The 26,986-nt window shown below is 45.3% G+C and overlaps 1 protein-coding gene across 1 annotated transcript in view; it reads left to right on the forward strand.

The window, feature by feature from the left end:
* The first annotated feature begins 9,761 nt into the window (after positions 1–9,761).
* Positions 9,762–26,986, forward strand: part of LOC310780905 (CMP-N-acetylneuraminate-beta-galactosamide-alpha-2,3-sialyltransferase 1-like) — a 99,519-nt gene continuing 82,294 nt past the window's right edge. Inside the window, exon 1 of the mRNA XM_083641425.1 lies at positions 9,762–9,894. The gene's annotated coding sequence lies outside the window, so the exon portion shown is untranslated. The remainder of the gene's footprint in view (positions 9,895–26,986) is intronic.

The raw sequence follows: 26,986 nt of genomic DNA on the forward strand, positions 1-26,986 counted from the left end.
AATCGAGCTTCTTGGCAATTATCTGGTTAAGCCAAACCAGATCAAGGGACAGATCCTGGATCTGCTTACCCAACATTCGTGGTATAGCCCTCTGGTGTATTTTGAATTGTTTTTTGATCATTTGTAATCTATCATTTTGGTGAAATTATCTATGTCTTAACCTGTTGGTACAGAAGGTGAAAAGAACATGTGAAAGGATAGAGAAATACCATGAATGCGCATCGTCTCGGGAACTGGGCTACACTCGTGTAGCTGGGCTACACTTCTCTCATTGAACAAGAGAACGTGGGGGAATTGTTAAAATGTGGTCAGATAATTATGCTTGCTGAAAGCAAAGCACAATCTTTAAACTCCTATTTTTCGATCTGCCAAAAGTTTGGCGTGTAATAACACACATTTTCCACACTACATAGACATGCAAGACCTCAAAACGTGTGGCTCATTGATGACAGGTGTGCTATGGCTTTGCTAAGAGTTTCATCGAGCGGTCTGGGCGCTATTCGCGATTAAGCGCCCAGTTTTTTCCCCATTCACTTGGATGGGGTTTCGATAAATCTGGCAAAATCTTGCATTAAATTAGCTGTATCTCAGAAACCATATGGCATAGAGCGACCAAACCTGGTAGGGAGGTTCCCAGAGGGGCCTTTTACTATCCATGAAAAAAATTACAACTTCTTTTTTCCCTGGATTCCTTGGGTCGTTCCGCATCTACTCATATAGGCCACGCCCATTTCCGCCATTTTGAATTTTGTGCAAAACTGTTTTTTTGCCATTCCTCCTTGAAATGTTGTCCAATCTTCACCAAACCAAAGCACACATCATGTGTGGACTGTCCTGCACAACACTGACTTCGCGGTTTTTGGAAAAACCGCACCGTTGATATAATCGACTTCCAAAGTTCTGTGGGTGGGGCCTATTTCACAAAAATCGCCATAACTCCGGACCACAACGTCCGATGCTAACCAACCACAGGTGTGCAGGGATGTACTCTGAGCTGACTAAAAAACAATTGTGTAATTTCGCCTATAGGGGGCACTATAGCAACATTGAGTACCTGTAGCTCACAAACCATAACAGTTCCCAAATTGGGTCCATAATGGTCATAGAGTACTCTTCTACTCTGGCCTAAAAGATTACAGCGATTGACCCGACGGTGGTGCTATAACAGCCATCTTTACGTTTTTGTCCATAACTTTAGAACTGTAGCATCTACAATCAAAATTATTTCGCCCCTGGATTACTTGGCTCCTCCCACTTCTACTCACATAGGCACGCCCATAACTACTTAGTCCACCCTAGCAACCATCTACAAATGCCCTAGCAACTACCTGGAAACACCCTAGCAACCAGTTACTACACCCTTTAACCACCTAGAGACGTCCTAGCTACACATTGCCGATTGGGGCAGCATGGGTAGGGGCGTTACAAGTAGGCGGGGCGTCGTGAGGACAGCAAGCACAATTACATTTCCATTAGGACATTTTGATATTCTAGTTTTGATTGAGACTGTTAAAATGTCAAGTGCACTTAACTAAAAGAAGAAAAAGGGAACTTACGCTACAATTTTTATTTTATTTTCTAAAATTAAGCTCTTTGCTATGTATTTTTCTTTTTCAATGCAGCCCTTATTTTACTTGAAAGAGAAAAGAATGTGTATTTATTGTTAAAGCACGTAATACCAGTTAAACGTGAACACTGAAAATAAACTTTTTTTTTTTTTGAAAATATATTTTTTCTGGAAATAAACATTGTTGAAATATTGAATTACTTTATTTGATTTAACAGTCATGTTGTTGACTACATGCAGATGTTGATAGAACTACAGTATTAGGCTACTTCAATATATATGGCACTGAATAGTCAGAAAAGTTAGGTGTTGCGATGTTCCGGACCCTTGCTTGAGAAAATCTTCTCTAACTGGACCTTTTTAATTTTTTATTGAATACCCCTGGTCTAAATAAACAAGCATTTATGGCTGCTATCATGATAAGGGGGACAGACAGTGATAACTGATTGCTGTTTAACATTACAGTGAGTATGATGTATGATGACAACTTGTCAAACTACCATGACATTATTGTCAAACTGCCAAGTCAAAAATGCTGTGAACATTTTACTAACAATGTCCTTGTCAGGCAATCACATCGTTATCGCTCAGTTCGGATACAGAACATGGCTGCGATGGACGCATTGTAGCCTGTGGGCAGCCAATATATGTTTGCGCCCCCTTTTTGGATCTTGTTTTCTACCTTCTGTGTTTGTTCTACGTGGATGGGGCCCTCTGAGCGAATGTGGGAAGCTTGGACTTTCTTACACTCACCCGACCATCTGGGTTGGTCAAGGGTCGGGACCTCTCCTGCTAGCCACGGAGAGAGCTACTACCAGCGGCCTACCTACCTACGCCGGGCGCCAGGTAACCAAGTTAATTTCAATGACCAATGTTGTAACCTTTGTTCATTTTCATGTTACAGATGTTTGTGTAGTGATCAAATACCCCTAGACATAAGTTCATTAAGGAAATCCAAACCATCCCGTGACACAACAATGACCCTAAGACACCGGTGGAGGAATGCTGCTCAGTCGGGGAAGATCTATAAAGCCATGAGTATGGGTGAACAGTGTGGTGGGTGCTTTTGTTTGGGATTTTGGTGGGAGCATGGTACATCATCCTTGCATGAAGTTTGACATTCTTTCTGGGTGATGGAGTTCATTTCACCCATTCAATCGGGGTCATCCCTATGTTCCCCGGGTCCTATGTTCCCCGGGTCCTATGTTCCCCGTTTTTAACACTCTCCGTAACATTTGGGGTGTCTATCCGCTATGCCGACCACCCGCAATGCCGACCTTAGGTTTAGGCGTGAGGGGTGGGAGAGGTTAGGTTTTGGGTTAGGGTCTGGGGGAGGTTAGGAAGGGTTCTATGTTCCCCGGTCCCACAAAAACGGGGAACATAGGACCCGGGGAATATAGGACCCGGGGAACATAGGTACGCTCCCATTCAATCCATGAAAACTACAATTTGGAGTAGGTAAAACTGCCTATGAAGCTTGACACTTTTTTTACCCTGTTCTTTAGTATTCCAAGTGGACTTGGAGGTTTATTTATTCAGAAAACAACCCCATAAATAGACCAGGGAATAATTATTTATGTGATGATATTATATATTATTATATTATCTTACTGTATATTATATATTATGACCAATTGTTAAAAGGGGTTATATATTTCATTTTTGAAATAACATGTGTGCTCATCACACTGTCCACTCATATTTTCACTGTTCTCCCTCCTTTTCTTTCTCGCTCTGTATCCCTCATCCATTCTTCCACTCCAGCCATACCAACCCATGGTCTGTCTCGCCCTCCCTTCTCTCCTCCCATCGGGGATGTAGTTAGGGCTGAACAATACATTGATATCGATATCATGATATGAGACTACCCAGATAACAATGACCGGTTGGAACAACGGTGGCCCACCGTTTGCACCTCTGTCGGTGGAACGTTGTCAGCCAACCTCGGGTGCACGTCTTTTTGGCTTGTGGCATTACGTGCGCCCAATGTTGTAAACAGTCCTGTTTACAGTGTACTCTAAACAGTCCTCTACATGCAATTTAATACTTTTTATATGTTAATATGACTTTCGGAAACTGGCTTAAACCGTATATGGCAGTGTTATGTTCAGATTTAACTACTTATGCAAGATTTCTTTTTTATTCATTTCATTCTCTAAATTAAAACTCAAAGCCCCGACGTGGCAGTACCGTAACTTACAGAGTGAGCTGTTCGCTGAAGTCACAATTGGCCTTGAATATATATAGCTGGATCGCTGTTTTCAACGGCAAGTAATATGATTTACCCACCACCTCTGTCTTAAACGATGAGATGTATTGAAATATATTTTACATCATGTATGTTATGGTGTTTTTATATTTAACTAGAACGACCGCACCGCGGTTATATGCCTCTGCCAACAAGTGAGCAGCCGACACCCATGTCTGTCCAGATGTGAGCCAAATGTGAAGAAATTCTGTCAAGGTGTTACTGAGATATGGCGTTACCAAGCTTGAAAATTGAGTTTGTGAGGTCACAGTGACCTTGACCTTTGACCACCAAAATGTAATCAGTTCATCCTTGAGTCCAAGTGGATGTTTGAGGCAAATAAGATGAAATTCCGTCAAGGAGTTCCTGAGATATCATGTTAACGAGCATGAAACAAGCGGTTGTGATGTCACAGTGACCTTTGTGCTTTGTCCACCAAAATCTAATCAGTTCATCATTGTGTCCAAGTTGACATTTGAGCAAAATTGGAAGAAAGGCTGTCAAGCCATTCCTGAGATATTGCGTTAATGAGCATGAAACGATCGGTGTGAGGTCACAGTCACCTTGAACTTTGATGACCTTTGACCACCAAAATGTAATCAGTTCATCCTTGAGTCCAAGTGGACGTTTGAGGCAACTTTGAAGAAATTCCATCAAGGCATACCTGAGATATTGCGTTAATGAGCTTAAACATGGAATTCAAGGGGTCACAGTGACCTTGACCTTGACCTTTGATAACCAAAATCTAATCAGTTAATCATTGTGTCCAAGTTGACATTTGAGCCAAATTGGAAGAAAGTTTGTCAAGCCGTTCCTGAGATATCGCGTTAACGAACTTGGGAATGGCGTTCGTGAGGTCACAGTGACCCTGCACCTTGACCTTTGACCACCAAAATCTAATCAGTTCATCCTTGAGTCCAAGTCGACATTTGAGGCAAATTTTATACAATTCCTTCAAGGCGTTCCTCAGATATCGCGTTAACGAACATCGGACGGACGGACGGACGACCCGAATCCAGGAATGCCGCCGGCCTGGCTATTGCCGGCGGAGGCATAATAAATGATCCCCCTTTTGCTGGGGACTGCTGCAAACCCCTCAAGGACCCCTAGGGGTCCCCGGACCCCACTTTGAGAACCACTGTCCTAGCCCATCGGCTCCTCCTCACATCGCTGACAAAGTTGCTGCAGATTTCCAAACAGCCGTTATTTGGGTACCACATACTGGGAATCGGTTACTTTCTCGCCTGAAAACCATTCAAACTTAATAAAGTGGCATAACAGCAAATTTAAGCTTTAAACTCAGTCAGAATCCTAGGCCAGGTTAGGAGAGTTTTGAGTATACCTGATGTCTCTGTTCATACGCCAATTTGTTTTAATCAGTTTTTTGTCCTCATGGTCAGACAGAAACTGCCATGCCTGGAGTGAGAAGGGGCTGGTTTCCTTCAGAGACCTATACATAGACAGTCATTTTGCATCCTTTGATCTTCTCTGAACTGCGGAGCCCTGACATTATCAATATAGCATATTGTGCAAAAAAGTGATTGTCCGCTCAAAAGTAATTCCTGTCAATTTGCAGCTATTTAAACTGGTAACAAGTACTGGATTGGTTATAATGCAGGGCACAGCGCAGGTAAAATAATGCAGAGTCATGAGGCTTGCAAAAGGTTTTCCTTATTTTATATATAACCCATCTGTAGCTAAATCATGTTTATTAGAGTTTCTAGTTTCCAAATACAAAACTAAACAAGGGATTGGCGTCGGATTGACGTATGGTGTGAACGTGCACTTACAACTTGGTGCTACCAGCCGCCTAAGGTGTCCATGTGCTTGCAAGAGACATTGTGCATGGAATCCCACTCAAGTGGTCCATTAAAAACCAGCCGGGCGAGCCACCCGCCACCCTCAACATCAGTCACCCGGGCCGTCACTGTCAACCACAGTAGGCCAAAAACGGGTCCCAGATAGTCGAGAATCTTTTAAGCGAATTGGCTCTCAGGAACCTGAGTCGATCCATCTGTATAACAGAGATCATGTCCATCAGCCATAAAAAGAAGGTGAAGATGAGGACTTCCATTCCTTCAGAATGAGTCTTTTGGCGACAGTTGTCCCTAGTGTCAGGGATTGTTGCACAGCTGTAGGAAAGTTCAGAGGACTCCGAGCAGCCGAAGATGGCGAGTTCCGCCTCCGGTTGCAGGGTCATCCCGTAGGCCTTACAGTACCAATCAAATATTTTGGCCCAGAAGTCCGTCAGCGAAAGGCAGAACCAGAAGGCATGAGATAGTGTGCTCTCTGACATCCGACACCTGTCGTGAACACATGATTAACGTTAGTTATTCAGTTACAGAAGTCAAAGTTTCACAACTGCCTTTGGTGTTACCACGGACATAAAGTGATGCGTGTTTGCACGTTATGACTGTTTGTTCCAGATAAAAGCAGCTACATGTACTGGGCAATATAATGTTACAGCGGCAATGACGTTTTGGCAGGACACCGGGTAATGACGTAATCCTGACAATGGATAAGCTTTTTTTGCTCAATGCAGTTCACACATGAGTGTAACAGAAATACACTGCAGGGATCCTTAAGGATATTCGTCACCCATACTCCCCCTAGAAAAAAAAATGTTTTTCCATTTTCCCAAATTTAAATGTTCATGAGCATTTTTTCTGCATTTCCTATAATACACAGAGCTCCACCCACACTGTTTGATTGACAGGTCTGCACATGGGCATTGAGCATTGGAATAGGCAGTAAGTGACAACGCCTGTTTTACTTCATTTCGAACTTCCGATTCTCACACTATGCCAAGCTGCACCTCGCAGCGAACCCACTGGATAAAAATGTTTTTCAAAAAAGTTTACCACTATAGAACTACCCATTACGCCTGAAGGCGTCATGGCTTTGGCTATAACGCGGCCACCCGCTCCGCCCCTGTGACTGGAGTCACGTCCGCGCCAATAGCCAATATGTATCACTCTTCGCCTATCCAGCAACCCCTTTAGTCTGTCCTCCTCTGAGACCCATGCTAGCTTGTTAGCTCTTAGCCAGTAGCTACCCCCGTCTTACTTGTTCCCTCAATGATCACGAGAAGGCGGACGAGACTGCAGACGAGACTGCGGGGCGACTCACTTTGACCCGGTTCTCTTTGCCAGGAACGGCGTGACCTGCTGCGAAAGCGACTAGTGTTATTTCACATGCTTGTCTGCTAGCCTTTGCAGTTGTGTGCTAGTCAGCCGCATGGCTTGACTAGCTGGGTTGTTATGCTAGCTTAGCTGGCTTGTTTGTGTTCCCCCGGCTGGGGCGTTCACTGCATTTTAGCTAGATTACTAGCTTGGGCGATGTTCACCTTGTGTTAGCCTAGCTTCCCTTGTTAGCAGGCCCTGTGTTACGCTAGCCTTACCGACTGTACGCTAGCTAACGTTAAGCTAGGTTGCTAGCCGTTGCCAAAGCAACTATAGCCGGCCCGCTTAGTAGCGTGGCACGCTCGCCGAGCACCGTACACTCAATTGTCACTAACTTGGGCTATGTATTTATTTAGGTAGGTGTTTCAGACACAGCATGCTCTGTATGTCTGTAAACAGCAAGGCAAGTTGACAAAATGGTGCTCATTTCCCTGTCATGCCCTTAGACAACTCTGGCTTGTTGCAATAGGGTTGAGCTTCGACACAAAGCCAGCGAGGATAAAGCAATTGAGTGTACGGTGCTCATTTCACCTATAAAAGGATTATTTACCTCCACGTCCAGAGCAGAGGAAAACCCATGTACTGAAGAGCACTGCTGTGCCAAAACCCATGGTACAAGAGACTATGTACCTAAATCTAACAATGTTGTCAGTTAAAAAAATAAAAATAAATACATACACTCTACAACTGGTATGGAGTACATACAACTTTATGTCCAATAATCCAAACTATCCCTTTAAGGTGTATGTGGATGCGATCTCTGCCTGCCACATGGAGATTGAGGGGAAGCCCGTGGGGAGCCTCCTGCTTGTCTCCCATTTCATGGAGGGCGCTCGCAGGTTGCGGCCGCGGGTATGGAACGTCTTTCCTAAGTGGGACTGGGTCACAGTGTTGACAGTTGACAGTTGACAGTTGATTTGTTTATTTAGACCGGACCGTGCAAATTTAATGGACACAAAGAACATAATCAGAGTGTAAAAATTGCCGGATTTAGCACGAGACTCCAGCACGAGGCTCGAACACGTTGCACATGGCACGAGGCTAATTTCCATCCGTAGTCCCCAGTTGGAGGGTCTCTCGGGTCCTCCGTCCTTAGAAACTGTGGACTTAAAGTTCCTGTCCTTGAAGATTGTGCTGCTGTTAGCCTTGTATTCAGGTAAAAGAGTTGGCGACTTGGTTGCCCTGTCGGTCCAACAGCCTTGCATGGTGTTCGCTGATGACGAGTGGGGCCAACTTCGGCCCAACCCCGCGTACCAGCATAAGAATATCAATGCTAGCTTCGGGTCTATGGTTGTAGACCTGGGAGCTTCTGTCCCCCTCCTTTCAGTTCGGAGGAGGAGCGGCGTTTAAATGTGCTTTGCCCGGTGTGGGCGATCCCGTCTTATGTGGGCAGAACACGCACGCTACGCACCTGTAACCAGTTACTGGTTTGCTTTGGGCCTGTCCAAGGAGCGCTTGTCGCACTGGATAGTGGAGGCCATTGCTTGGCCTACTCTGCCGTGCGGAAGGCTCCCCCAGAGGGTATTAAGGCCCTCTCTACGCGACGTGTCGCGACATCCTGGACGTTACTGTGTGGTGTGTCAGTGGAGGACATGTGTGTGGCTGCCTCATGGTCTACCCACCACACTTTTGTTAGGTTCTATAGCCTTGATGTGGCCAGCGCACCCTTTGCGCACGCTGATTTGTCAGCCGCCAGGCAGTAGTGCCTTAGTCACTCATTATGCCGTCGGGTTGCCATGGGCGAGAGCCATGTGCCCCGTTGCCAGCCTTAGGTCTCAGGGTAGCACGAGGTGCTTCCTTGCAGCAAGGTTGGTTGTATATCGGTATAGTGTGAGAATCCAAAGTTCAAAATGAAGTAAAACGTAGGGGTTGTTCTACAACCCAGGTTTTACGAGTGAGAATGAGGATTATCACACACCCAGCCTTGCTGCCTTCGTTACGGAGCAGCAGGGTTGCTGGATGCTTGTGAGTGATCCAACACAACACATACTTCACACAGCCCACACATCACACAGCCCCAACGGGTTGGCCAGTCAATCTGAAACTGCACATGGACATTCAGTATTGGCACAGGCAGGGACTGACCAAGCCGATTTGCCATTTGGTCAAATTTAAGCTGTTTATGAGCATTTGTTTTGGTAAGTCTGTGCAGAGTTGTGGCACACGCATCCCCGGGTATACGCAAACTAGTAGACAATGAATGAATGAATGAGTACCTGTCTGCAGTAAATGTGTTCCTAATTGGAAACATTTACAAATATCAAAAGTTCCTATCAAATTCCATAGTGAATACATATGAGTTATTTTGACCCATGTGTGTAACATGTATGTTCATGAAGTAAGAAAGAAAAATGAAAAATTATGATAATCAAAAACAAGATATTTAATGAATACCTGGGATATTGATAAAATACATTTATTTCAAAGATATAGCAAAGAAACACTCATATCCCCCCGCTGTGCTCTCCTCAGGTTCCCAGTTAGTTGGGCTGCATAATTAATTTTAAAATATTAAATTTCAAGGCCCTACATGGCTTGGCCCCTAGATACCTTAGTGATATTCTGAGCCCTTATGAGCCAGAGTGCAGCCTATAAGATCTGTAGATCATTCCTCGGGCCCGGCTGGTGACTAAGCCACCTTGGCACCCAAGCTGGAATAACCTGTCAGTTGAGTTTAGGGAAGGACATTCTGTGACGTCTGTTATTGTTGGAACCCGTTTTTGGCTGTGTCACTCAACTGGCATTCATGTATTTGCCATTTGCAGGGACTGACAGCATCACATCGGATAGTTGAACTAATTGTGTGAAACCACACATTTTGTCTGCAGTGTAGAACTTTTTGTTTTACGTCAGGCTTGGTTCACAAAAGTATTTTTGTCGGGACCCAGCAGCACTTGGTGAGCTATTTGTTTGTTACTGAGCTATCTTTCTGTTTTAGTTAAATCTGTGTTTCATTTGAAAAGCTGTGGTACTGTGTAGTGTTCCCAAAGATTATCAAACGTGCATCTCATTGAAATGGCTGGTTTACCTCAAGATAATATTAATAAGGTGATGCGGGGAGGGGGGGGGGGGGGGGGAGTCAGGAACATTATGCACAATTTTGTTCTTCTCACATAGAATAGATAAGGCCTATTGTGAATTGAGTCCTGATGGATTGTCATTTTTAAAAAGTGGGTCCCCAGAAAAAAGTTTGGGAAACACTGACTGCAGTGCTGAGTTGAGTTTAAACTATAGTTTAGGTGAAACTAAAGTGGTTGGCCAAGGCCAGGTGATGTATCTGCTGTGGATTGGTTTTACACCTGGATAGTTACATTGATCTGATTGTGTGTCTGTACACATTTTACATTTAATTTGAAACTTGTGTTGAATAGTTCAGATTAAAGTTGAGGTGAAACTGTTTATTTATTGCTGCCATGATTGGCTTGAGCTCCACTTACTGCAGTTGTTCTCAAACTTTTTCACATCAAGGACCCCTCAACTGACACAAATTAGACCACTGATTAGACCACAGATTAGATGCTTTTAAAATTCTTTATTCCAGGGCCAGATTCGCAAAACCTTAAGAAAAAAAATCTTCTCAAGTGCCATTTCTTTCTTAACTTTAGTTTTAAGAAAAAATATAGGAAAAAAGGCTATTCTCTAAAAATAGTTCCTCTGTTTTTTCTTAAAGGAGAATTCTGGTTTTGTACACCCCATACCTTATTTCCATCTTAAAATATGATGTTTTACTCACCCAAATAACTTTGGTTTCATTCGGATGCCCACAGAAGATATTTAGCTCAGAGTAGGCTCCTCAAACAGGCTATAACGGGTGCAAACGGGGCAAGCTGCATGCGCTCTGTAAATTACACCTTTTCTGTCACGCCGCGGTCCTCATTATATTATCCATAAATACATGTGAGGCTGTTTGTACGCCTTCCCGCTGTTCTGGTCTCCTCATACGAGGTCTGTGATTCCAAATCTCGTTAATGATCTAATATCGTCATATCGCCCAAGCTGAGATAATGAGCCTTTTGTGAAATGAAGCATTTCAAGCACATCACTGACTCTGAAGCTAATATTTTCTGATGTAATGACACCTCAAAAATAATTTCCTTCAATAAAACAGTGAAAACAAAGGAATTTTGTTTGGCCAAATAATATTTTTTAGCTACAACCAGCAGTGCTGGCCCCTGCGTGTGCAGACCATACACCTTCTTGCTGGTCTTGATTTACTGCTGGTGGGCATCAGATATTCTAGCTTGTTTGCCTGTCTCTGTCCATCGAGCCTGCTGTCTGGGTCTGTGTTTACTGTCAATGGTTGTACGCTGCCCTGCGTGCCCCACCCCCCTCCTCCTCCTCCGTGGGAGTGTCTCTGGTGGCTCTGCTGCGTTTGCTCTGCGTTTGCTCTGCACTGAAAAGTGCGCTGCACCCTGCTTTTTCACAGCGTGTCACCGGCTCCCAGCTGAGAATAATGTAACTTTTCAGAAAGACGCTGGTGTCGGCAACTAAATCATATGGAGGGGCTATCGCAGCGGAGACGGAGGGGCTCAATTGTGGCAGCAGATTGACTGCTGTTCACAGGCACAGCTAACGTTATGCTTCATGCATATCGATGCATACCGATGCCGTTTCCGTTTCCATAACAACTTTTTTTTTACTCAACTTTCTCTAATCTGGAGAGCACTGTCACCACCTAATGGGTCGGTAAAATAGGTTATACACATTCAACATGCCCCAAAATTTTACAGGAGATGTTATAGGCTTTGATCCACGTCCCACCGTCAAAAAACGCAATTGGCGACAATCGTCGTCATTGGCACTCTACGTTAGTATTCGAATTGACGACGATTGTCATCATTGGCACTCAATGAGTTAAGGGCTCTATCGTCGCAAAGGTGGTAATTTTGCGTTAGTGCCCATTTTGCGCTGGAATAGCGCCACGCAAAGCCCTAATTGTGGGTGTGTCGGGCCGCTGCGCTTGGCGTCATCTTGGGCAAACCTCAATATAGGCGTGTTTATGCCCAAAACAGTAGGCCTATTCACACGTGTGAGCTCATGTCCAGTCCACTCCCCTTAAAAGCCACAGTCACGTCTGTGACAGCAGCTTCTTTCTTGCTGAGTACCATGGGCAGAGGGACAGAGTGAGAGAGAGAAAAGAGAGAGGGGAGCGAAAGACGGCAGGGCTTAAAATTTACTTTGCAAACTGGGGGGGAATTCCCCCCTTATGTTCTTCAGATAGGGGGGATTTATAGACTTTGTGGGGGATTTTTTCAGCCGATACGATAACCGGTGAATATCTGCTTCTCCTGTCCGATAACATACAATACAATAATAATTTCACATTTTTGTTTTTAGGCTACTTAACCTGTAGTTTATGCACACCTGAGGTGATATGAGTGTTTTAGTAAAGTGTATCACTCAATACAAAAAATAGAGGCTTTAATACAACCGAAAGCCTATGGCTGCTTAGTCTCCAGATAAAACACAATTACAAAAGACATAGTAATTTGACACTTATTCGGGGATGCAAAGTCATGGATAGTTAAAAAGGTGACAGATACCAGGGCAGACACAAAATCATTCACTTAAGTGCCCTATTTTGGGATGAAAAAGGTGACTGACTGTTACCTAAAGGTGACTAGTTTGCTTCCCTGCTTATTCTCTTATTCTTATTCGCTTCAGGTTATATTCTTTTAGTACGATTTCAGGCGATTTTCTCTTTGTAAATAACAGGCGGCATTCCCTTTGAACTCGACAAAAAAATAATCACTCTCCCACTTCTCCTGAAACTGTCTGTGCTCATCGTCATCAACCTTTCTTTTGCCTTTTGACAGCGACATGTTCACTTCTCAACAAAAGACAACATTTTAGCGTGCAAATGTTTTTCTTTCCACTTGGTTTTTCACTTGGGTGAACCGAATCGATTAGCAGACCGCTGGTCTGGAGTGTGAAGCCGTGTTGCCAGATACTGCTGACGGTTTCCAGCACAAAGAGTTCAAAACCCGCCAAAATGCACACAAAACCGGCCAAAGAACTGCACATCTATGGAAACCCTGTGCCAAGGCAGGGCCTCGTCCACACACCTCGGGAGCGCGGTCTGTGTTTTACAATGAGCGGGGGTGCGGGCCTGATTTCACTATAACTTGATATCAAGTGGCATGGCGGGCCGTGAGTTTGAAACCCCTGGCGTAAACCATTGCGTGATTACTCCCCCTTTATAAATTGAAAATATGCGGGAATTTCCAAAAAGATGCGTGAATCTCGCAATCCCACACCAAATTTTAAGCCCTGGAGGGGGGGAGAGAGAGAGGGGAGAGAACAAGAGAGGGAGAGAATCTGAACCAGTTCGGATTCAGATAAACCATTAGAAACTAACGAAAATTGATGCTGATGGAATGATCCATTTGAAACACACCAAAGGGCCGCCGCGCAGTTACGCAGTGAATATCCCCATGTCCCAAAGCGTGTGCTTACTGTAATTAGTAATTTCATTCATATAGGCTATAACATACACATTTAAAAATATTTGTTTCTTTAATAGGGTAGGGATGTGTGAGATTTTAATTCTAGCCTATTTCAATAGTCTATATCAGAATTGTCCACTCGGGTTAAGCTATTGTTGCATGGTGCAATTGCAGGGAAAGAGGTTACTGTATAGCAGGGGCACTCAATTAAAATTCTAAGAGGTCCAGATAGAGAAAATGTCCTCAAGCAAAGGTCCGGAACATTGTAACGTAGATGCGTTATGATTCAGTGCCATTGAACTTAGGCTACTTCAATGATTGCAGTAGCCTAATGGTACAACGTCTGTATGTAGTCAATGACTGACTGTTAAATCAAAATAAACATCAATAAAGTTTATTTACAGTTTTCATATTTAACTGGATTAATTATAAATAACTAGCCTACACTAATAATAAATACATGTTCTTTTCTCATTTCAAGTAAAATAATGGCTGCATTTAGAAATAACACAACAGAGTGCTTTGGAAAAATTTGCATCTTAAAATAAAGTGCTTTAATTTTATAAAAATAAGTTCTTCCTTTTCTTAACTCTATTTCACATTTTATCAGTCAGGCTCTCAGCCAACAAACCTCCTTTTCTCTTGATAGAAGTGAGCTCCCACTCTGTTTGTCTGTGCCTGCCTCCCTGCCTGCCTGCCTGCCTGTCTGTCTGTCTTTCTATCTATCGGTCGCTCGCAATGCAAACTTTGCATGCCGGTGTGTGTGCGCCCTGGATTTGAGTGTGTGTGTGTTTGCTCATGTGTGGCGCTTCCATAGACAGCTGGTCAGGATCGCATCACACTTCACGAGACATACTGGTTTTGAACTGCTCGTGAGACCAATGAATGAACATGAGTCTGCCTGCTCTGGATTAAACTTTGTTTTCGCGGTCTACTCGTTTCTTTTGAGCACGCGATGTGAAATACTTCTCTCGCATTGCTCTGAGTCTCGCCTCTCCTCCGTCCGTATGTCAACTCTCCCGCAGCAGCAGCAGGCAGAATCGATTTGCTTGTTGATTGGCTGAGTAGCATCACGTGTGATGATTTACAGCGCATGCATTGGTCTGTGAGCTTCCTGACAGATAAACCAGTACCGTAAAGGCTAGAAAAGCATGTGCCGGTTAAAATAGAAATGCTCCGTGAAAATGTAACTATTCAGTGATTTGTAGGTTATAGGGCTCGGTCCGGATAGGACGGCGTCTGGGTCCGGATGCGGACCGGAGTCCGGACTTTGGGGATCGCTGCTGTATAGCCTACTGGCCGGCACAACTTTCTCAAAAGCAATCTACTGTTACCTTACACCGGTATGGTCGGTTATGTAGCCTAATAAAACCATGACAAATGAATTCTCATTTGTAAATCAAGGTGTGTGTTTTCTGCAATGTAGGCTATAGTTGAAAATCAACGTGGCATTCTGAGGAGGAAAGAGTCTGTGCGCGCGCGAGGTGTTGGAGAGAGAGTGACATCCATGCCAAGGTTCAAGGTAGTCTTTATTATCCCCGAGGGGCAATTTGTGAAGCAGCAAGTAGAAGCACAAAAAACAAGTAGAAGCACAAAAAACAACAAGCAACAAATCATCAAACAAAGAGACAGCAAACAGACCTCAGCACAACAATTGACAGCAGATGTGATGTCTCTAGACCATATTTCAAGCAGAAGGCCATTCGTGCATAATCTAATCCGACGTCAGTCAAGTTCTAGTATGACGTGGTCAGTCAAAGTCTTAGTATGACGTCCGTAATGACGTCAGATATGACGTCAGTTAATTCTCATATATATAGCAAGGGTTCTACGTCACCTCTCTCTCTCTGGCCGATCATAGCAGCAGCTAGCTCTCAGCAGTCCATCTCCCTTGAAGCCGTCCTCCGAAGCGTCGTTTTGCACCATATCTGCAGACCGAATCAGCACCCCCAAGTCCTCTCTACCCGTGGACAATCTCTGCGGATCTCTCAACGCTCCCCACTCCTGGTATGTCGGATCTCGAGCCAGAACAGTCCATGGGCAGCGACGACAGCTCAAACAACGATACCCTGTTCCGGATCGGCACGGAGCGCATTGGCCTTCCGAGACGGCCGCGGGGCGCTCCACTGCGAGGGGCCGCCGTGAGACGCCATGTTCTACGTTGTCTTGCACGTCGTCAATCTTTTCCTTGCTATCTCCATTCACGGAGCAAATCGGCTCAAGCAAAGCGGCCATTTCCCTCCAGCCAGGAGTCCGCCCCAAGTCAACAACAGACTTTCAGACTGACAATCAGTGACTAACATTTTCGTTCAGCAAGCAGCATGCATGCAGCCCCACTATTCTTCATTGGACGGGTGTCCAGGCGTCCAAGCATTCAGGCTTCTGCACCGCGATCATCGCGTCCCCAGGCTCTACCAAGGACGGGGTTGACGACCACAGCACACCGAGCATACCCCGGAGGACCAGTCACCCGTGGATGCGAAAGGACCCATGAGGAAAGTATCATTACTTCAGTATTTAAACGGGCAATCTACCAGTCCAGTAAAATCAGACGTATTCATCTCTTTAATACTCCGTCTGCCCGCAACGGCCCGCCCCATGACTCCATTGGCCAGTGGCGCTGCTCTTGAGGCAAGAGGAGGGCACCTGCATAGGCTAGGAGATCCTTTGGCGCATGACTCCATTAGCCAGTGGCGCTGCTCTTGAGGCAAGAGGAGGGCATCTGCGTAGGCTAGGAGATCCCCCCCCCGTGGGGGATCAGGAGTCACGACTCGTTGGTGGCGGACTGGGGAGGTGGGTGGGGCAAAACAACGCTTCGGAGGACGGCTTCAGGGGAGATGGACTGCCGTGAAGCTAGCTGCTGTTATGATCGGCCAGAGAGAGAGAGGTGACGTAGAACCCTTGCTATATATATGAGAATTAACTGACGTCATATCTGACGTCATTACGGACGTGATACTAAGACTTTGACTGACCACGTCATACTAGAACTTGACTGACGTCGGATTAGATTATGCACGAATGGCCTTCTGCTTGAAATATGGTCTAGAGACCTCACTTCAATCATGAGAGGCCAGTTGGTAGGATTTAACAAACTTTATTTAGCAATCGGCATGCATGGCAAATACTTTGGCGCATGACTCCATTAGCCAGTGGCGCTGCTCTTGAGGCAAGAGGAGGGCATCTGCGTAGGCTAGGAGATCCCCCAAAAGGAAGATCTGATTACCGGAGGTTAATTGAGATCTGCGGGCACCGGTAGTTGATTGTACTTTTCTGGCCTTCGACCTTTTAGCGACTTACAGCTATTTGCGGCTGGCGCTCCCAACTTGGTCGGGCCTTCGATCTTGGTACATTAGTAATTGGTTGTACTTTTCTGGCCTTCGACCTTTTTAACGACTTATGGCTACTTGCGGCTGGCGCTTCCCAACTCGGTCGGGCCTTCGATCTTGACCCCCCTACTTGCGTTGTGGCTGGCGCTTCCCAGCTCGGTCGGGCCTTGCGCGCCGCACGACTTGGCCTTCTGACTGACCCTGACTCTCCTAGCCTATGCAGGTGCCCCCCCCCCGCCCCAAGAGGAGCGCCACCGGCCAACGGAGTCACGCTCCAAAGCACCCGCATGCACGCCGACCACCAAACAAAGCCCGCCAAATCCCACCAACTGGCCTCCCATGACTGAAGCGAGGTCCCCAGACCACACCCCAAGCAGAAGGCCACCCATGCACAATCCGACCATCCCCTGACGCCAGCCAAGCTCCAGCACAACGCGGCCAGTCAAAGTCCCAGCATGACGTCCGCCACGACGCCAAACATGACGCCAGTCAATCCCCACACATACAGCAAGGGCTCCACGCCACCTCCCTCTCTCCGGCCGACCACAACAGCAGCCAGCTTCACGGCAGTCCATCTCGCCTGAAGCCGCCCTCCGAAGCGCCGCCCCGCCACCAACGAGTCCCGACTCGTTGGTGGCGGGATCCCCCCGCCCACGCAGGCGCCCTCCCCCCGCCCCAAGATGAGCGCCACGGGCCAACGAAGTCATGCGCCTCCATTGGCCAGTGGCGCCGCCCCCGAGGCAAAAGGAGGGCACCCGCACAGGCCAGGAGATCCCCCCCCCCCCCCGTGGGGGACCAGGAGCCAAGACCTGCCGGCGGCGGACCGGGGAGGCGGGCGGGGCAAAACGACGCCCCGGAGGACGGCCCCAAGGGAGACGGACGCCGAGAGCCAGCCGCTGCCATGATCGGCCAGAGAGAGAGAGGTGACGCAGAACCCCCGCCGCATGGCTCACTACGTCAGGCTCAGGCCTCAGACCGGCCCCTTGGCTCCCCTGTTCCTCATCGCACCTTGTCACCACATGACAAGATCCTGGTTCATCCTGCACCTCAAGCAGACGCTCCAGCAATGCAACCTCCCGACAAAGAACTACTCCAGCCACTCCTTCAGGATCGGAGCGGCCACCTCGGCCGCCGAGCAAGGAGTGTCCTCCGCCTCCCTCCAGCAAATGGGCCGCTGGTCCTCATCGGCATTCTCCAGCTACATCCGCCCGGAGCAGGCGGCCATACTGGCGGCCCAAAGAACCCTCCTCCCTTAAATCGGTGAGCATGGCAACAAACAGTGTCCCGGACTTCCGTGCCGAAAAATGTCTCGTTGGTGGTGGCCCCCCGAAAGCATGGCGCCCAGTAAGGCGCAGTAAATTCCCCGGTTCATTTTTGGGGGGGGATAGAGAAAGAGAGAGTCGGAGAAAGTCAGGGTAGTTGTGCCAAGGCAGCCAAGTAGGCCAAGCCGGGAAGCGCCAAGCTAAACTTTAATGTACCAAGATCGGCCAGAGAGAGAGAGAGGTGACGTAGAACCCTTGCTATATATATGAGGATTATCTGACGTCATATTTGACGGCATAGCAGGCGTCATGCTAGGGCTTTGAATGACTACGTTATGCTAGAACTTGACTGTCGTCAGGGGATGATCGGATTATGCATGAGTGGCCTTCTGCTTGAAATATGGTCTGGAGACCTCACTTCAATCATGAGAGGCCAGTTGGTAGGATTTGACAAACTTTATTTAGCAATCGGCGTGCATGGCAAATACTTTGGCGCATGACTCCATTGGCCAGTGGCGCTGCTCTTGAGGCAAGAGGAGGGCGCCTGCATAGGCTAGGAGATCCCCCAAAAGATCATACGCAGATGCCCTCCTCTTGCCTCAAGAGCAGCGCCACTGGCTAATGGAGTCATGCGCCAAAGTATTTGCCATGCATGCCGATTGCTAAATAAAGTTTGTTAAATCCTACCAACTGGCCTCTCATGATTGAAATGGGGTTATTTAAGAACCCGATGGCAGCAGGAACAAATTAGTTTTTGTGCCGGGAGCAGCTCAAACTCTAGGCTCGACAAGATCGACTTTGCCTTTTTCAAGGTCCTAGTTTTGTACAGGCTTTGAAGTATGCGTAATGTATCCAAGCGAGGATTTCCTGCACTGCGCGGAGAATACTGTGGGCGCTCAGGCGTACGCCTGGCGTAGTGTTTTTTTTTGCGCTAAGACATGCTATTTGGTGGCATTAAAATTGAGAGCACAAAGGCTCTTTTTTCTAACTCATTGCGCTGGAACGCCTATTTTGGCAGGGGCAACGCTCGGAACATGGCGATGGTATCTTCGCCAGAGCGCAAAATGACACTTGCGGGAGGCAGATGATAGGCTAAGAGGCGCACGGACATGCCTGGGCCACACCTACACCTGTGTCTGCACTTAGATTCCAGCGCAACACTGGATGGTGGTGGCAGACGATAGCAGACGCAGGGAAGATAGCATAAGAGGTGTGCAAACGGCTGCACAAGCGATAGCGCCGTACGGTGATAGGGCCCTAAGTTTCACTCCTCAGGTAATACCCTCAGATTTTCTAAATATGTTATGAAGGGTTGCCACTTTGAATACGTGAATTAGTTTAAGAAAAGATATATAACTGGCCCTATCGTCACAAAAGCGGTAATTTAGCGTTTGTGCTCGTTCAATGCAAATTGGGGGTGTGCACAAGCACATTTGTATTATCCTTGCCGCGCTATTACCTCTATGCCTGTTATAATTGTACTGGACATGCATGGGGTAGGCGTGCCACATGCCAAACATTCTCCTATCATCAGCATGCACAATTACTTTGCGCTAAGAGCTTTGAAAAGCACCTCTTAGGCTCAGAAATACCCTGCTGCACTTGAGCGCACCATACTCTTCGTGCTGCGCAGTGCAGTGCAGAGGAATTCCTTTTGGATACGTCATTACGCACAGATGTGCCATGCCAGGACATCAAATTCTGTAGCGAGATATATGGTGTACTACTGTACTGTATGTGTGTACTGCTGTACTGTATGTGTGCACTACTGTGCTGTATGTGCACGACTGTACTGTATGTGTGTACTACTGTACTGTATGTGTGTACTGCTGTACTGTATGTGTGCACTACTGTACTGTATGTGTGTACTACTGTACTATATGTGTGCACTGCTGTATATATGTGTACTACTACTGTATGTGTGCACTACTGCACTGTATGTGTGTACTGCTGTACTGTATGTGTGCACTACTGCACTGTATGTGTGCACTGCTGTAATGAATGTGTGCACTACTGTACTGTATGTGTGTACCAGTGGCGGCTGGTGAGATTGGAAACAGGGGAGGTAGCTTCAAAAAAATGTGTTTTTTTTTTTTCTCTTTTGCAGTTTGAAGACAGATTTAGAGGAATATCTCATTTTAAATTAGCATTAGGTTTAGACTGTTGTGATTATTCAGTTTTAACCATCAATAATTGTTCCTTTTCTCATTATTTCATTTCTCAGAGTAAATACTGTATATTTATTTCGAGATTTTGGTCAATTATTTTTGCTGTTATGGTTATTATTAGCCTAGTTACTCACTTCTACATTAGCTTAGATTGTGTTACTTATGGATGGCATGGAATTATAGTGAAAATAGAATTATCCCCCCTTTTTGCTGGGGACCCCACTTTGAAAACCACTGGCTTAACTTAACTGTTGCGAGAAGGTTTCAGGATTTATCTCTATCCATTAGGCTGTGATTACTATTTATATAAATCTATTTATTCACATAGATTCATGATATATTATGGTATACAGCCATATCGAAAATACAATACAGTTGTTGTATTTTCAAGATGTGTATTTTATTTTCAATATGTGTATTGTATTTAAGCATTTTGGTATTGTATTTATTGTTACACATGTATTGTATTCTTCAGATGTGTATTGTATTTTCAATATATGTATTGTATTTCCAATATGTGTATTGTATTTCAATGTGTGCATAGTATTTCAATGTGTGTATTGTATTTGATTTAGGCACGATCCACCCTCCATAGTTATTTACCCCCCCTTCCCGACATGCTAGGTTGACATGCTTCGTCCCAATCGATTCCTTATTTCTTCTACTTTCATATGGTATAAAGATTACCACTCACGCTTTAAAAACGAGCTCGCAATCAGCGATGGATTTACGGGCCAAATTCAGTTTAAAAATGTGGAAATTTAAAGCAGCTACGAGCAAGATTTTCGATTGTTATTAAACAGTCTAAATTTAATATCAATGCATCACATCTTACCTCTAATAGTAGACGAGACCAACGCAGAGTAGTCTTGCTTAAACCCCGAGTGAATTGGCCAGTGTTAGTCTCTCTGTGGCCAGGGCAGATCAGGAAGTGAAATGAAACAGTTTGCAGCAGCCACTTCGGCCATAACCACAAAATAACTTCCAAAAAACCTGTTAGAATATAACGAGAGATGTTCGCGAGAGTATGCATGACGTTCTCCTTGTTTATGGTATGTTGCTAGGCAGCGTGAACGGGGTAAGGCAGGCAGCTGCGTTTCACTTCCGGGTTTATCCGGTCCGTCGGTAAGGAGAGAGAGAGAGAGAGAGAGAGAGAGAGAGAGCCCCCTGTTGACGCGAGTTTAGACAGACACAGACTTAAGAGAGAAATCTCCGATTCACACGGCTTTGGTCTCAGCTACTATTATAGGTAAGATGTGATGCATCAATATTGTAATTATACTGTTTAATAACAATCGAAAATCTTGCTCGTAGCTGCTTTAAGGTTGCGGTAAATGACAGGAAAAATGACAGCATGAAACAAATACTAGGGCTGTCAAACGATTAATTTTATTAATCGCGATTAATTAATCTTGCGATTAACTATAGTTAATCGCGATTAATCGCATCTTTGTATCGCATGTTTAAAATGCCATTATTTTGCATTTCAAAGCATTTTTTATTAGATATTAATCATTCTTACCAGTGTGTCATGATTGGGAATCATATGAATGCAAATAAATGTACTTTGTGATCTTGAATTTTAGATTTATTTTCAATTCAATAGAAGTGGAATGTAGACCGAAGGTAACAATGTCTACAAAATATATCTAGAACCGATACTTCCGGCGGCGGCGCTGTGGAGCAGTCGAAACCCAAAATGACACAGCCGAAGAAGGCTGTGTCTGAGCTAAAAACTTTGGCACTTCCATGTGAATAATGGCTCGCTATTGGAAACTGTGTATTGATAACGTGTATATCGCGTGAAGCCATTGGAGCCGACCTCCCAGTGGTTAGAGGACCCGCGCATCCGAGACTCTGAAGGAAGAATGAGTGATGAGTCTCGCGCTAGCTAGCTGGCTGCTAGCTGGCCGCTAGCTACTTTTAGGTGATCGCTCGCCTCAAACTCGATGTACTTCGGTGATATTTTAATTCCGTTTTACACAAGCTGCAAACTACGGCTCTTGACTTGTCCACTGTGCCACTTGGGGAGTTTTTTTTTAAGTAAAACGAGCCATTTAGAAACGTATTGCTGTCGTTCTCTCCCATGCCTGCATGCACAAGCAGGAGACAGGAAACCGAACGGCTTGACTACAAGTACGGGTGGGACGAAGGGACAAAATAGCAGCATGCGATTAACGCGATTAAAAAAAAATAACGCGTTATGGTGGGCCCTTAATCGCATCGCGATTAACACGTTAACGCTGACAGCCCTAATAAATACGAAAAAAAATGCGCTGCTCGGTGAACCATTTCCACGCCGAATTGAATAGAATACTGCTTGATAAAAAGTAAATACAAATAAGGGGGAAATATAATATGCTGCTACTGTTATCAGTGTGTAAATCATTCCTGTCAGGTCATGACAGCAAAGTGGATTTCACTTCCTATAGTGAATTTGATTCAGCGTTGAGAGACTCATTCATCAGTGGACGATACAATGTCAATCTTAGCAATCTATCCAATCAACAACCAATTAGGTTGAATAAATGTATTGTTTGGTATTGATTGGTAAGGGCGGGTTAAGCTCCAGCTAAATCTAATTGGTTGAAAAACACATAATTTCACTGTTCCTTGTCAAATGCATGTGTTTTCAACCAATAATATTTTGCATGGGATAAATTACCATGGGAATCAAACGCCCTAGAGGAGGATTTTTTTCTCCTCTACCCCCCGAGGGCATGGCCAGGGCATGACAGACTGGCACAGACTCTGTCTGCATGATTTTTATTAAGAAAAAACATTTGATTGATATTTTATTTAAAAAAAAAAGGCCTATTGCGATTTGTGTGGAATGTAACGGAAAATTAATATAACGAGTATGTAACGAATTACTTTTGGCATGGAGTAATAAGTAAAGTAATAATATTACTTTTGAAAATAGTAACGAGTAATATATTACTTTTTTAAAGTAACGTGCCCAACACTGAACTTAATTGACTTACTTGCATATCCATGCTGTCTGTAGCCGGTGCGCCTGCAGCCGATGAGGTTGCAGTATCCCAGTATTTGCTTCTGAGCCTCCGTGAGCCTCCGTGACCCGCGCTGCCCTCTCTCTAAACTCGTGTTGGGGCGCTCGCGCAATACGATGCAACGACTGTCTGGCTTGTGAGCTAACTTACTGCTTGATAATAAAAAAACATAGGAAAAGAGAAAGGGGAAAGTATAGGTTCTACTGTCTGTAAATCTATCTATTAGGCTGTCACAGCAAAGTGGAGGTCATCATTTCCTACTGACAATGGAGCTGGATCCAACGAGATTTTCAGACGTATTCAGCATTGGACAATACAATGTCAATCTTAGCAATCTATCCAATCAACAACCAATTTGGTTTGAATAAATTAATTAATTGGTATTGATTGGTAAGGGCGGGTTCTGCTCCAGCTCAATCTGATTGGTTAAAAAACACATAATTTCACTGTTCTCTGTGAATTGCAAGTGTTTTTCAACCAATCATATTTTTGCATTAGATAAATTACCAAATAAATAAACGCCCACAGGGGTAATGTTTTTGTACCTACCCCCTGCAGGCCGGGCCAGACTCCTGTCTGCATGGAGCTCTCCTTTCCATCAGTGCCCTACAGGTCACTGTTGTTGAAGCATTTTAAGAATATAATGAATGAGAAAATGAGCGTCTGCACATCAGAAAAAACACATTTGATTGATATTTAATTATGAAAAATATGAAAAATGATAAATGAAAAATATTAAAAAAAAAATGATAAAAAAAATATTATATAAAATCCCCAATCTAATATTCTCTGGATCTAATCTCACTGGAAAAACCTCCTCTGGTACCGACCCACCCCAACACCCAGCCTGCCTACCCGGCCCAGCTCCCCCCTTCTCCGGGGAGACCCCCCTCCAAATCACTTTTTGGCACAGGTGGTGACCCCGGAGAATGTGGGCTCACAGGGTGGGTAGAGGCAGCGCAATGCGTGGTCCCACAGAGCGAAATAAGTTTCTGGCACTTTTTGGCACAAAAGCATGACAAACGAATTCTCATTTTTAAATCAAGGCGTGTTTTTTCTGCAATGTATGCTAGGCAATGTAGTTGAAATTGTCCACTCGGGTTAAGCTATTGTTCGCAATGTAGTTGAAAATCAACATGGCATTCTGAGGAGGGAAGAGTGTGTCCGCGCGCGAGAGAGAGTGACATTGTGCTGTGTGTAATGTATCCAAGCAAGGATTTTCTGCACTGCGCGGAGAATACTGTGTGCGCTCAGGCGTACGCCTGGCGTAGTGGAGGTTTTTGAGCTAAGACCTGCTTTTAGGTGGCATTAAAATTGTGTGCACCCAAGGCCATTGTTTATAACACATTGCGCTGGAACGCCTATTTTGGCACGAGCAACGCCCAAACCTGTTTACGCTCAGAACATGGTGATGGTACCTTCGCCAGAGCGCAAAATGACACTTGCGGGAGGCAGATGATAGGCTAAGAGGCACATGGACACATCTGGGCAACGCCTACACCTGTGTCTGCACTTAGATCCCAGCCCAAAACTGAATGGTGGAGGCAGACGATAGCGTAGGGAGGCAGGGAAGATAGCATAAGAGGCGCACAAATGGCAGCGCAAACGATAGCGCCATATGACGATAGGGCCCCAAGAGCGATGCGAATATACAGCACGAAATTGTGATGCAAATTTTGACCCACCTGTCAATCACAGCAACACATTTCTGAAAAATCGACCTCTGAAAAAATAAACACAGCAATAACGCTCAGCGAAACTTCGCCATTGGTATGCACGTTGCATTGGCTGATATAGGTGTAAGGACCTTGACTCTTGAGCTGCTGTAGCAAGTGAATGTCCAGGTATGGGATTAATCAAGTTGATTTTATCTGATGATGACGACGGTTGCTCACACCATTAAACCTCCTGTATGGACAGTAACTGGAGCATGGTCAGAACACATACTGTAGCTAGATGGGCATACATTTTGACCGGAGTGGCATGATTTCTCAATGTACATCCCCCTCTCTCTCTCCACACACACACATACGCACCATGAAATGCAGGGAAAATAATAATCAATTCCATCAGAATTAGTCTACCTACGGAACAAGGTTTTTGGCCTCATCCGGCTATGGGTGGAACACACCACGACATCCGCCGGGAACCAAAGTGCAGCTGTGCTCCCGCTCAATCCTTGCATTCTGTTCAGAAAACATGGGCGACCCGTCCCGAGTACCTAGCTACCCAAAAAGCTAAAAACAAACAAAAAAACAACTCAAACCAAATAATGGCATCGCTGCCTGACACACTGGTCAAAACTGTAAAATGGGGGAACAAAAACACTGTGGCACACAAAGCAGGAAGACCACCGGGAAAACAGGGCGGGTCTTCCTGCCTGTAGTAATGGGTACCATGCTCTCTCTCCTTTGAGAGAGCCTGGTGACCCGAGGTTATATCGGAATTACTTAGTAAAAAGGTTCACTGGACATACAGTATAGGCCAAGTGCACGCTCAATACAATGCTATAGTATAGAGTATAGACACCGCTGCTACCTTACACCCATAAAGAGCAGGACAAGCAACAGTGGCCTAAAAAATACTTAAAAGATGGATTTGTTTTTCACTCACCAATGAAGGAAAGTGTTACGCTACATTCACACAGACACAGGGAACCTATGCCTTGCCTTGCCTCAACCCAAGCCTACGCCTGCAGACCTTGAGCTGGGCGTGAACCGATCACACCGCACGCCTTTTCACGCTGAACCTGGAGCCGAGTCACAAGCGCCTCTCCTCTCTCCCGGCTGTATTTTTTCACGTGTGGTCCCGAAATATCATGGGTAGGTAAAATAAATCTGATATATTTAATGTTCTATTGATGCTGGATATCTATAACCAGGTCTGACTATAGTCAGACTTTTTAGAGAGGTCATCTTGCAAGAATATGTGCTGGCACAACAAGATTGTCCATCTTGCTTCTTCGGTCGCTATTCTCTCTCCTGAAGATTTGTTTGCCGACGAGGAGAAAGCCACACGTGATAGCCACCCGTTAATCTCTCTCTCTCTCTCTCTCTCTCTCTCTCTGCTCAACACTATTTTGAAATTCAGTTGACTTTGCCATTTCCCATGGATATTGTCACATTTTTCTTTCATGGCTTGACAGAAGAAGCCTGCCTGCACGCGCCTAGTCGGCTTGAAAATAGAACTCACGCCTAAACGATAAAATCGGAAAGGCACAGGCAAGGCGTGGGTACACGCAGGGTTCACGCTCAGGCGCCCGGTGTACACAGCCTCGTTGACTAAAACAGACGCCTATTTAAAAGCGTGGGTAAAGGCAAGGCGTAGGCGAGGCTTGGGTGGCCGGTGTGAACTAAGCCTTAGGCTAACGTTAATTACTCCTTGCAGCAGTGGGCTTCCTGATTTCATTATGACATCCAGGTTCCAGTTCAGTACAGACAGTCTTGCTGGCCACATTGCATCATAGATTAAGCAGGTTGTTTAGGCTACAGTCTGTGCGAGTTTCAGTAACATTGTTAGTTTGATGATCTCGAAACTACCGCTTAACACCTTGATTGCCAGCGACGAGTGTACTCGTCAAACACAATCCAGCTGTTAACTGCCAGCGACGAGTGTACTCGTCAAAAAAAATCGATTTTTTTTTTTTGACGGTAGGTTGTGCATCTAAGCCTTTTACATCTCTTATATAGGTATTGGACGTGTACAACGTGTACAACCCATTCCACCGACCCACTAAGTGGCGACAAGGAAGGAGGAAGGCAAGCAAAAAGCAG

The sequence above is a fragment of the Poromitra crassiceps genome (assembly GCF_964638095.1).
Source record: "Poromitra crassiceps genome assembly, chromosome: 8".
In the NCBI taxonomy this organism is placed as follows: Eukaryota; Metazoa; Chordata; class Actinopteri; order Beryciformes; family Melamphaidae; genus Poromitra; species Poromitra crassiceps.